The sequence below is a fragment of the Mastigoproctus giganteus genome, chromosome 10 (assembly GCF_048544385.1).
Source record: "Mastigoproctus giganteus isolate SK-2022 chromosome 10, ASM4854438v1, whole genome shotgun sequence".
In the NCBI taxonomy this organism is placed as follows: domain Eukaryota; kingdom Metazoa; phylum Arthropoda; class Arachnida; order Uropygi; family Thelyphonidae; genus Mastigoproctus; species Mastigoproctus giganteus.
In genome coordinates this window covers 20,211,542-20,225,489 of record NC_143584.1, presented here as the reverse complement: position 1 = coordinate 20,225,489, position 13,948 = coordinate 20,211,542, and the positions used below count along the sequence as shown (strand labels likewise).

General features: G+C 39.9%; 1 protein-coding gene across 2 annotated transcripts in view; it reads left to right on the top strand.

Moving 5' to 3' along the window:
* Positions 1–13,948, top strand: part of LOC150078833 (uncharacterized) — a 198,783-nt gene that overhangs the window by 170,609 nt on the left and 14,226 nt on the right. The gene's annotated exons all lie outside the window — the stretch shown is intronic.

Here is a 13,948-nt window from a genome sequence, read left to right as displayed (position 1 = left end):
TAAATTAATTAATATTTATTTAATATTCTACTAATATGGAGAAAGATAAGGAAAAGGCTATTATATGAAATGGATGTGTCCAAGTGGCAAGCAAGAATTTGTAAGTGAATCTAGGCTGGAAAGTGTGACATATAATCTAACTGAAGGTGAAATGGAGGAGATAGGGAGAGAAGTGCTGTCACAAGCAAGTTCTTTAATGGAAGCGCTTGATATTAATTCCTTTAAAGGAAATGGTCTGCAGAAAACACCTGTTAAGAAGATAGTTAAAGAACTTGAAAGTAAAGGCTCTCAAGTCATTGTAAAGTTCATAAAAGTGCTGTCCTCTGGCAGTGAATAACAAATGTCTGAAGAATCAACATCAACCAAGATACCATCTTCAGACAAGGTTAGTTGAATTGAGTTCTAAAATGCCATCATGAGGCACATTTTTGTCAAAGTCAAACTGCAAAGAATACAAAGAAGAGAAGATTAGAACATTATTTCTGTCAAATAGATTCCTATTTGACAGAAATACCTAGATTGGAAGATTTAATTAAAGAAGAAAATATAATTTTAAAGTAATTACCCCTTTGTACAAGGCAATGGTCAGGCACCACACCTTGAGTACTACATACAGGTCCAGAGGCCTCATTTTAGGAAGGATGTAGAGTTGCCTGAGCATGTACAGAGCCAGGTGGGCAGGAGCAGCAGTGCATAGCACATGCTTCTTGATTAGACTGGGGTTCGAGCCTGTGACCACCAAATATGGAAGATGCGGAAAGGTCAGGGAATGACTACTGCATATCTCTGGAGCAATATGGCTTTAGTTGCTAATGCTCCTAAAAACCAAACAACAACAACAACAAAGCATGTACAGAGAAGGCCTGTACTGTTTCTCTAAAATACTATTTTAGAGAAAATTTCTTTAAAATAGTATTACTACTATTTTAGAGAAATGTAACCAACTAGAAAGGTCATGTTGCAAAGATTTGGCCATGTCACAAGGCATTGTGACTAGCATTGCAACTATAAATGCTGGCAACACAGTCGTGAATTAAGTTCACAGTATGACAGATGCCAATTTCGGTGTAATGAGATAGGCAACTCATTGTGAAGGAATTCATTATATCAGATGTTATGTAATGCTGCCACTGAACAACTTCAGTTGGTTTGGTGTGTGTATAGAAATTATGCCAATATACTAATTTATGTGACGATACAGCTTAGTGTATAAGGGTGTAGTTATCATAAACTTTTTCCTCTCTACTTTATTCCATATTATTTTTACAGTATTAGCGATATAGTGCAAGGAAGCCACAGGCTTTTGATGCACCAGCCAAAAAAAAAAAAAAAAAAACAAAGTAGATAAGAAAATACAAATTATGCACTTCCTTCCTCATGTAGTAACTATCCAGTTGACCTTTGAATTTCTTGAAATTGTCAGCCTCAGCTATCTGCGGAGGCAACTTGTTCCAGTAATCAACACTCGCTGACTAAAAGAAAATTTCCTACAATCTAGTCTTCCTCTATAATTTGAATTTGTGACCCCTAGTTCTGAAATTCTTTATAACAGTGAAAATTCCACCTTTATTCATTTTACTAACCCCTCAGAGCCATATAAACCTCAATCAGGTTCTTTCTAAGTTGCCCAACTCTGTCTCACATAATCGAAGTCTTTCCTTGTACACATGCCCTTTTGCCACTACCATCATGCAAGTTGCCCAACTTTGGATCCTTTTAAGAAGCTCAATATCTTTTCCACATGAGGTATCCATACTTGGACACCCATTATTGCAAATGCAGTCTCACAATTGCCTTATACAATGGGACTATGACCTCCCATCTCTACAGGACGATGTTCATTAAACATTGACAGGACACCATGGACTATCTTGGCTGCCTGTTTACCTGTACCATAACTCCCGGATCCCTTTTTTAATTGAGCCCCCACCAAGTGTGCAATTTATTTTTGAGTTGCTGTTCCCCAACTGTAAGGCCTTGCATCTTGCTGCATTAAAACATAGCTGCCACTTTTCTGTATTACTAGCTCTGATCATTAACAACTCTCCCGATCTTTATGTTGTCTGCAAATTTTGACATTATGCCCTTTATTCCTTCATCGATGTTATTTATGAAATTCTGAAACAACAATTGTACAAGAACTGATCCTTTGGGGGGGGGGCTCTACTTCTGACTGCAGCCACCCTGCAATCCACCTTAGAATCTTTCCAGTAATCCCAATAAGGCTTATACAATAACCTCCCATGAGTGACTGAGTCAGATGCTTTTACAAATACCCTTATGGGAAGGACAGTTGGTAGAATCATTGTCCTCCCCCACACCAGGTGGAAAAGACCTGAGTTTGAGCTCTGTTAATGATGAGAGGAATTTTTATGAAACTTTTTCACAACATAGCTGAGTTAATTGGTCTCAGGCGAGGGTAGCATGGTTTTTCTCCTGGAAAAACCCAAGTTTCCAGCAAGCAGAAAATCAACCACAGAACACATGCAATTTATCAGCAGTATACATGGAGCGATATAGCCTTAGTTGCTGATGCTCCTAAAACCCTACTACAGCCAGCAGCTATACTATAATATAAATAAACTATGTCAAAATTGTTCTCTACATCTAGCTCATGAGTAACTGTGTCAAAATAGCCTACTAAGTCAATTAAACATGATTTTCCCTTACTAAAGCCATGTTGTGTGTCCTTCAGAATGCCATATCTATCTAAATGTTGCTGGATTGTACTCTTAATCATTGTCTCTAAGATTTTTCCTACCACTGAAGTCAGACTAACTGGTCTGTAGTTACCAACTTCACTCTTAAAACCACCTTGATATATTGATCATACATTGGCACTTCTCCAATTTGAAGGAATATGTCCTGAGTTGAATGATGCCCTCAAAATTACTGGGTATGTGCCATCAATTTTGTATTCACATACATAAAAAAACCCATGTTCCCATTCTTTTGTCTCTTAGACAACTTTTGCCCCCACCCCCAACTTATTTTTTGGTACTATTACAGATCAACTTGTAGCTGTTGTAAGCTTCAGTACTTTTCATCATCCTCCTCTTTCAGTATTTTCTTAACGTTATATACCGATGAGCCAAAACATTATGGCTACCTACCTAATATGTTTGTCCTCCACATGCAGCCAAAACAGCTCATACCCGGTGAGGCATGGATGCTACAAGATTTCTAAATGCGTCTTGTGGTATCTAGTACCAACACATGGAGAATCTCAGTTATCAGTTGATTCAACTACTGCTCATCTCAGATGTCCAAATTATTTGCTGTATGATTCCTTTCGCCTCAAAGGTGGTACTTGTGCATATGTCCGTTCTGATATTCCCTGTCAGAGACTTGGCAATTTGGAATCCCCTCTCTTTGATCTTCTCTGGCTTAAAATCTCTCTACCTCATTGTGTAAAATTCATCTGTTGTCTCTACCGTTCTCCCAACTCCACTAATCACTTGGAGCTCTTTGACATCCTCTCTTTGCAACTTGACTTTCTCCAGTCAAACTTTCCTAACAGTGAGGTAATTTTCCTTGGTGATTTCAACGTTCACAACTCCAGCTGGCTTCCGTTTTCTAGTCACACCGACCCAGCAGGTCGAGATGCTGAGGCTTTTGCAATTACTAATGACCTAGCACAGATTGTTCATTTACCTACAAGAATACCAGACAATCCTCATCATACAGCCAATACGCTTGATCTTTTTCTCACAAACAACCCTTCTAAGTACAAGGTTGAAGTGAGAGGTCCTTTAGGCACTTCAGATCACAACTTGGTGATTGTCTCTTCTCCAATGGAACCTTTATCTCATGCCTATTCCCAACCTCGTATTGTTTGGCATCACAAGAATGCAAAATGGGATGACCTGCGAGACTTCTTTTCTTCTTTTCCTTGGTCTGATTACTGTTTCAAAACTTCTGATGTCAACGTTTGCTCAGATCGTGTCAGTGAAATTATTCTTGCAGGAATGGAATCCTTTATCCCACACTCCACTTTAAAATCTCGTCCTTTATCTAAACCTTGGTTTTCCAATAAATGTGCTAAGGCTGTCCAAGAGAAGAATGTTGCATATCGTAATTGGCTTGTTTCTAATTCTTCAGTTTCATTTTCTGCCTACACCAAAGCTCGCAACAATTGTAAAGCAGTTATTAATCAGTCCAAACTAGAGTTTGAACAGGCTAAGAGTAGAAAACTTGCTTCTTGCCCTAATGGTAGCCGAGCATTCTGGTCTCTTGCCAAAGCTATTGGCCGCAACTTTTGCCCATCTCTGCTCCCACCCCTGTCCAAACCAGATGGTTCTGTTGTCACTTCAGCCAAGGATAAAGCTGACCTCCTAGCATCCCATTTTTCTTCCAGCACATGTATTAGTGATCTTGGTAAAACACCTCCCACCATTCCTAACATGCTCCATTCAATGCCTCCTGTGGTCTTCCGTCAAAAGGATATCAGAAGGATTTTGATGAATCTTGATGCTAAGAAAGCTCCAGGTCCTGATGGTATTTCACCACTTGTTCTTAAAACCTGTGCTCCTGAACTTACTCCTATTCTTTGCCGCCTTTTTTCACTTTCTTATTCCAAAGGTGTTTTTCCTTTTGCTTGGAAATTTGCTCATATCCAGCCAGTTCCTAAAAAGTGTGACAAATCCCTCCCATCCAATTATCGTCCCATTGCAATTACTTCTACTCTTTCTAAAGTAATGGAGAAATCAATTAACTGCCAACTCTTAAACTACCTAGAAACCTTCCGTCTGATCAACGATCGCCAGTATGGATTCCGCCAGTGTCGATCCACTGGTGATATTCTGGCTTATGTTACCCATTTATGGACTAATTCAATGGAAAGGTTCGGTGAAACACAAGTAGTTGCTCTTGACATCTCAAAGGCTTTTGATCGTGTTTGGCATAAAGGTCTTCTAAACAAGCTTCCATCTTATGGTTTGCTAACTGTTTTTAGTAATTGGTTATCCAGTTTTCTCTCTGATCGCTCACTGAGGGTGATGGTAGATGGCTCTCTGTCTTCTAACTTCTCCACTAATGCCGGTGTCCCCCAAGGTTCAGTTCTTTCCCCCACTCTTTTCCTCTTGTATATCAATGACCTTCTTCCATTGACTGGAAATCCTATCCATAGTTTTGCCGATGATAGCACATTGCATTCAACTTTCCATTTTGAGAAACCTTGTCCAGCTCAATCAGCTTCAAGTTCTCGAAAATCTGCTGCCAATTCCTTAAATGCCGATCTTCAGGTAATTCTCCAGTGGGGCAAAGACAACTTAGTTGATTTCAACCCTTCTAAAACTCAATCTTGTCTTATATCTCGCAAAAAGGATTCTTCTGCTCCTATGCTTATCTTTAGTGACACTCCGATTTCTAGGCAAAATAATATATCTCTTTTGGGGATTACCCTGACTTCTAATCTCTCTTGGCACAAGCACATTACAAATATTGCTTCCTCTGCATCTAAAAAACTTGGTTTTCTCTTTCGCTCTCGGCGTTACTTTTCTCCCAAACAGCTGCTCACTCTGTATAAATCGCAAATCCGCCCTGCCATGGAATATTGTTCTCACATCTGGGGTGGTGCCCCCAAAACCTCTCTCAGGCTTCTTGATTCCATTCAGAAGAGGGCAGTTAGGTTAATTAATGATTCATCTCTAACAGAGTCTCTCCACTCGCTTTCTCATAGATGCACTGTTTCTGCTGCATGCCTCTTCTACAGATACTTCCATGGGCACTGTTCTTCTGAATTGGCTTCTATAATTCCCGCTCTCTCTTTCAAAACAGTCCGAACACGTGCCGCCACCAGCCAACATCCATTTACTGTCCAACTTCAAACCCACAGAACCAACTTTTCATCTTCCTCATTTATTCATTCAACTGCCGTTTTCTGGAACAACCTTCCTTCATACGTATTTCCTGAAAATTACAATCTACAGAAGTTCAAGTCCAATATCAACAAATATCTTCTTTCGTGTTCTCAACCTCCAACCCAAGCACGGTACTAAGTACTATAGGTTATAATACCTCTCGTGTTTGGGGTTCTCATAAAAAAAAAAAAAAAAAAAAAAACATAACCAGCAGATCCTTTAACTCCTGTAACATCCGTGGTTGAAATGCCACAGATCGGAGTTGCTGTTCCAACACAAACCACAGATGCTCAATGGGATTGATGTCTAGGGAATTGGAGGCCAGGGCAATACCTGGAAGTCTTCCTCATGTTCCGCGAACCAGTTTCGAACAATCCATGTGGTGTGGCATGGTGCATTATCCTGTTGAAAGATAGCACCACCAGAGGGGAAGACTGTTGCCATGAAAGGATGTACTGGTCAGCAATGATGTTTAAGTAAGTGGCAGATATCATAGTGCCCAGCACATGGATGACTGGATCCAGTGGACAAGAACATTGGCCAAAGCTGATACTACCGCCGCCACCGGCTTGTTTTGTGCATCCAGGCACCATCACTTCCCCAGGTAAACGACGCACACGTACCTGGCCATCCACATGATGCAACAGGGAACGTGATTCATCGGACCAGACGACCTTCTTCCAATCACTCAAGGTCCAGTTTCAATGCTTGCATGCCCATTGCTGGCGCTGGTGAACCATGGTTAACATGGGCACTTGGAGCCGCCTGCGGCTACACAGCCCCGTTTTCAAAAGGCTTCTATGTATTCCGTGTTGTGACACATTACTTACATCACAAGCATTCCAATTACCAGCAAGTTGCGCCACAGTCGTCCTTCTGTTGCCACGTAACATCCAGAAGAGCCTTCACTCACCTCGAGCATTGATGAGCTGTGGTCGTCTAACACCTCATAAGCAGTTTGTGGGTTCCCCTCCTCGGACCACTTTCGGTAGGTACTAACGACGGCTAACCGTGAGCACCCCATCAGCCGTGCCATTTCGGATATGCTCTGACCCAGTCATCTGTCCATTACAATTTGGCCTTTGTAAAACTTGCTTAAGGCTGCTGCCTTTCCCATCTGAAGAACAAGAGTAACACTGATTAATAGAGCTCAGTATCAGGTGTTTTTTATACCGTGTTCCGACCCACGTACACGCCGGAGTTCACCTGCAGTTGCTTTGATTTGCATAATGACTCGCTCATCATAACGTTTTGGCTCATCAGTGTATATACATTTGTGGCTTCTGATTTTTGCTTTAAAGGTATTTCATAATTCGAATGTATATTCTCGCTCTCTCTCTGCAGTCTGCCCAATTAATAGATGCCATACAGCACCTTGTGTCACAGTCCCTTCTGAAATTAAAATCCATGCCTTTACCATTAACTACAGCAACATCTTTCTTCATCTTCCAACTAATGGTCATGTGATCACTATCTGCCAGTGGTTCCTGTACTTTAAGCCCAGTGATGTCATCCCATTCTCTCATTCATGTACAATGATCAGGTCAAGAATATTCTCACCCCTAGTATTTTCTCTGTCATGCTGGTACCAATAATAATCATCAAGTTTACTTAAAAATATTTTGCACATTGAAGTGACTCATAATAAGAGATTCTCGCTTGCTTGTTTGCACATTCCATCTGCATGTAGAGATACTCATCATACTCTTCTGGTCTGTAGATTACTCCTTCTCATTATACCATTGCTTCCAACTAATTTAACATCAAACAAGCAGTACATTTCAAAAGGCTGTGATGTAGAGGGCAACCATACCCCTCAGTTCTCCCCCAAGCCACAGCACTCTCATTACCTTGAGCCTTTTGCTTTGCTGCTCTGGTCTGCAGCATGATTTCAATTCACTTTCAATACAATTAAAAATATTAAACTAAACTTATATCCCAATGCAGTAATAACACTATATATACAGCCACTCCCCAGCTTACGTAATACTCGACTTATGGAAATTCGACTTTACGTAAGTTTTTGCTGGCCGGTGTAAACTTAAAAAAATCATGCAAATTTATTTTGCACAATTTTTTTTTTTTTTTTTTGTTAATTCGTTCCAAGACCTTGGAAGTTGAAATTTTCGCTGTATAACTAAGCTATTTATCTTTCTAGAAGGTTATTTTCATCATGGAAATTGTACTACACTTTCATCGTTGTCATATGTTCTGTTATAAGAATCAATTTTGAATGCCTTTGTGATATTTTTCTAAAACATATTTCTAGAGGTCACTACCATAAAACAATAAAAACAATTTGCACTTTCCAGTTTATTGAGCTTTTCTGTTAGCGCAATCTATTATAAATGGGTAGTAAACTCGATCTTATTGCATTTGCAATAATACCGATAACTGGAATTCTGTGGGTTTTTACGTTACGGTATTATGGTGAAATGAGCTGCCCTTCACTGAAATCTTCAATCATAAATAAATTTTCAGAATCTTCTCTTCGTTCCTATTAATTATTACAATGGTGAAGGGAAAGGGATCAACAGAAAGTGCAAGTGCTGGCAGTGCTAGGAAATGAAACAATGATTTAGAAATGAAGATGATTAATTAAGAAGTTATGTTATTCGGTTTTTAGGAGCATTAGCAACTAAGGCCATATTGCTCCGGGGATATGCGGTGGTCATTCCCTGACCTTTCCGCATCCTCCGTATTTTGTGGGCACGGGCTCGAACCCTGGTCTAATCAAGAAGCATGTGCTACACACTGCTGCTCCTGCCCACCTGGCTATGGAGGCGCCTACGGAATTAGGTCTTGCTGCTTCAACAGTGACATTCCGTGTATAAAAGAACATGTTAAAGGATCAACGTACTTAAAATCATCAGTGATCACAAAACAGCGTTCATGTGCTATATCCAAGATGGAAAATCAGATTCAGAAGTGAGTGCCATGAAGTCCAATGGCCATTCAAGCAAAAGCAAAAATGGCCATTGGACTTCGATATTAAGAATAAGTACGACAAACCCCAAGCCAAGTTCGTGCAAGCAACGGGTGGTTTAATAGGTACAAGCATCACGCTGGTTTCCAAAACATTAAAGTATGCGGTGAAGTTGCCAGTGCCGATTCTGCAGCTGCAGAGAAATTTTGTGATGTGTTGGAAGAAACCACTTCTAACTCTCCACAGCCCTCAACTTCCACAGTGGTGTGCTTATCAGCTGGAGAGTTAATTCTGGCTACGATGCTCGAAAGGTAAAACTTGCTGAAGTTATAGGACCAGGGTATGTCTGCCAGGGGCAAAAGTTGATGACGTTGTAGAGCGGATATCATCTTTTAAGGGCACAAAAGGTGATATAGTTGTACACGTTGGCACTAATGACATTAAGAGTAGGAGACCGGCGGAATTACTTAACAAGTACAGGTCACTGATGAAAAAAAGCCGTGAATTAGGGTTGAAATTGAAAGTGTCTGCAATTCTGCCCAGACACGATAGGAGGGAGTATATGATGAGAGCCCTGTCAATCAATTCGGCCCTGGAAAGATTGTGCAGGGCTCAAGGGGTAGAATTTTTTTCAGCCTGGTCTGTACTTGTTAACAGGAGAGACTGCTTCTACAGGGATGGGATACACTTAAATAGAAAGGGTGCAAGAATGTTTGCTGATGCCATCGAGGCAATGTTAGGTGGGTCGGAAAACTGCTAGATTGGGGGGATACAAGGACTAATAGATTAACAGTAGCCACTGGCAGAGGTGAAAGTGATTCTTGCACTGCTTCTATTGGAATGAGCCGCAGCCTGGAAAATAAGATGCAGGATATTTCAGAGACTGCTGGGAATCATTGGGGTACAAGTAAACACATGGGTTGTGTTAGGGTAGCTAAGAAAAAGAACAGGTGCATGTATACTTGTGTGTACACCAATGCTAGGAGTTTAGTAAATAAATTTGATGAATTTGAGGTATTGCTCAAAACATCAAAGGCAGATATTGTGGGGATTTCAGAGACGTGGTGTCACACAGATATAAGAAATGCAGAACTGGAATTTGGGGAGTACAACGTCTACAGAAAGGATAGACAGGATAGGAAGGGAGGAGGGGTTATGCTATTAGTTAAAAAACACGTAAAATCCAAGGAAGTGAAGCCAGTCGACATCGCTGGACAGTGCAGTGTCGAGTCAGTTTGGTGTGACATAAGCATTGGGAGATCAAAATTGAGAGTAGGAGTGTGCTATATTTCCAATGACTCTGATGAGTATAATAAGAAACTGTTCGGAGAAATAGAGTGGGCCAGTAAATCAGAGAGTCTTATAATGGGGGATTTTAATTTCCCAGATATTGACTGGAATTTGGGGGCTGGTCACTCACACAGTAGCAAGGCTTTTGTGGATTTATTGGATGATTGTTTTCTACATCAGCATGTTCGGGAGGCAACTAGAGGGAGTAATACTCTTGATTTGATTATCAGTAGTGATTCTTCATGCATTAAGAATCTGCAGATAAATGAACCACTTGGTGGCAGTGATCACAGTGTGCTGAAGTGGGAGTTACTCAAAGAGGTAACTACCATTAGGGGTAAAGGGAAGGGGTATTGCTTTCGTAAAGGCGACTACAATGGATTGAGACAGTATTTAAATTCTATACAGTGGGATCAACTGATGATATTGCCAACAGCAAATTCAAAATGGGAAGCATTCAAAGAACTTATCGTGGAAGCTACTAGGCTTTACATACCAACTAAGAAATATTGTTCAAGGTTTAGGCCTAAATGGTTGACAGATGAACTAATGAGGCATATGGCAGAGAAGAAAAATGCATGGGATACATACAAATTAACACGTGACACGGACGCCTATGATAGATACAAGTTGATCTGTAACCAAGTTACAAAGGAGGTTAGGCAGGCGAAGGCAGATTACGAGAGATCCTTGGCAAGGGATGCAAAGAAAAACAGCAAAGAGTTCTTTACTTATGTAAACTCTAGAAGGAAGGGGATGAATCAGATCGGTCCACTTGAGATCGATGGGTCAACTGTTGATGACCCTGCTCGGGTAGCTAACAAACTAAATGAATATTTTGCATCGACATTCACACATGAGGAGTTATTCAGCGAGGGGAATGCCAGAGGTGTATTCAACTCTAGCAGTAAGCTAGAGAATCTTGTAATAACTGAGAGCAAAGTGGAGGAGAAATTGTTGAAGATAAACACAAGAAAGGCACCTGGGGTGGATGGGATCTATCCAGTTATATTAAAGGAGGTAGCAAAGGAGGTAAGCAAACCCTTAGCCATAATTATGAGAGCTTCCTTGGACTCAGGGGAGGTACCCATTGACTGGAGATGTGCAAATGTGACCCCAATTCACAAAGGGGGATCAAAGGCTGACACAAGTAATTATAGACCTGTGAGTTTAACTTCTGTTCCCGGAAAATTAATGGAGGCACTGGTGAAAGAAGCACTGCAGGATCATCTAGACAAGACTTCAGTTATAGCTAGGACACAGCATGGTTTTGTTAAGGGGAAGTCTTGCCTGACCAATTTGATTGGATACTATGATGCAGTCACAAAAGAACTGGATGCAGGGAATAACTTTGATATTATATACTTGGATCTTAGAAAGGCTTTTGATACTGTTGCACATGGAAGACTGCTGCACAAATTGGAGCAGTGTGGCATTGGAGGCAAGTTGCTGCTATGGATAAAGGGGTGGTTGAGGGGGAGAAGACAGAGAGTGGTAATCAATGGACACTGCTCATCGTGGACTAATGTTATTAGTGGAGTCCCTCAGGGTTCAGTATTGGGGCCTTTATTGTTTTCTGTATTTATAAATGATATTGATGATGGTATATCAGGCTTAATGTCCAAGTTTGCAGACGATACGAAGGTTGGCAGGGTTGTCAAGGACACTACTGACACTATGCTGCTGCAACAGGATTTGGAAAGGTTGAGCAGATGGGCTTCGAGGTGGCAAATGAAGTTTAACATTGACAAATGTAAAGTACTACATATGGGAAACAGCAACCCCAGAGCAACGTATCAACTCTGTGGTACTACACTGACAGTGGTAGAGAATGAAAGGGACCTGGGGGTGGTGGTGCAGGCAGATATGAAGTTCTCTGAGCAGTGCAGACGAGCTGCAAGAGTAGCTCATGGTGTATTGTCAATGATATATAGGAATTTTTCTAGCAGGGATAAGGAGGTGATTATTCCCTTGTATAAGGCAATGGTCAGGCCACACCTAGAGTACTGTATACAGGCCTGGAGGCCTCATTTCAGGAAGGATGTAGAGCTGCTGGAACGAGTACAGAGAAGGGCAACTAGATTGGTGAATGGGACAAAGGGGTTCTCTTACGAAGAAAGGCTTAAGTTTTGCAAATTACAGTGTCTGGAAACTAGGCACCAGCGGGGTGATCTGATAGAGGTGTACAAAGCCTTGAATGGTTTGAGCATGCTCAATGCTGATGGGATTCTTCCTCTAGCTCAGAAAAATCACCTGAGAGGGCATAAATTCAAATTGAGGAAAGACAGATGTAGGATAGATGTGCGGAAATTTGCCTTTAGCCAGCGGGTGGTTGGTGGGTGGAACAGACTTCCATCCCTTGTCGTGGAAGTTGATAGCCTAAATAAGTTTAAGGCTCAGCTGGACAGGTATTTCGAACGAACAGAGGGGTGAAGTGGAAGTGGTTATTTTTATTTATTTATGTTACTTTTTTTTTTTTTTTTTTTTTTGGCTGATGCTGCATAAGCTTGCTTTCTTGCATCAAATGCCTCTACTAATGCTAATGCTATGCCTGTCTTCTCTCTCTTTTTGTAATTTTATAATTTTGAAATTTTTGTAATTTTGTACACTTTTGTAATTTTTCCTGCGTATGAGATGAATAAATAATTCTATTTACATGTTCGCTGAACATTCATTTTTTGCTTCAATCAAATTTGCGAGTGCTGCATAAGCATTTAGGGAAATTCCGACTTATGCAGAGTTCCATAGAATGCAACCCTTACGTAAGTTGGGGAGTGGCTGTATATATTTATTTCAGTATCGAGTTTTATCTCCTACCAAGTTAACATTATATGAATTCCATATCGCCTATCAAGTTTAAGTTATATGTATTAATTTATAATGTTACGTTTGTAAAATCTAAATAGTTATAATAAATAATAAATTTAACTATCTATTACCATCTGTGGTTCGAACTCTCACACTAGCTATTTGCGATATTATATCTATCCCAAATCACCGATTCTAAAAGCTCTATGAATATTACTGTCGTATGGTATATGTGACAAGTTAAATTATTAAAACATGTGAGTAATGCTAGAATTTATAGTTTATAATCCATTGCTGATACTGATTATGCTGCTACAAGTTACATAGAAACTTCCAGTATCTGCTATATAGATATGAAAACAGTGGCGGCAGAATTTGAACACTACTATCAATGCAATGCTGGCAGAAGTCGACTGTGGTTTTATATGCAATTACAAGCCCAAGTAAAGAATAAATACACCAAATTAATCAGAAAATCACAAAAAAAATACTATACTACTAAATTTCAATTAAAAGTTATAGAAAAACAATTTCAAATCAATGAATAAAAAAATCCACTTAGTGGCTTGTGAACATGCCTGGCACCCACTAGCCTCATCAGCATTAACAAAGTACTGCAAAAATTAAACTGTTACCAAAACTTTATCCACTGCCGAAGTGGCTGGGAGTTCTTTAAATTAAAAGAACTACTTTAGAAAAGTTAATGATTAAATTTACAAAATATTATAGAAATTAATTTCACAAAATTACCAAAATAAGATGCAAAAAGTGTATTACTTAATTATTGAAATAAGATTTAAAAATTACAAAAATAAAATGTAAACAAATTTTAAACAAATATTTTGTCTACCAGACACCTGATGTTAATCCCCCTTCAGTTAGCATGCTGGAGCCACCACTTAAAATATGCCTACTCTCTTCAACAGCCTACAGTAGAATCAGTCTTCCTATTACTATTCTCTCTCTCTCTCTTTGTGTGAATGTGTTTATATATATTCCATCCATAATGGTAGCAGCACAAAGTTAGCATTATTTATGTCTGCCACACTGATAGTATAAATGT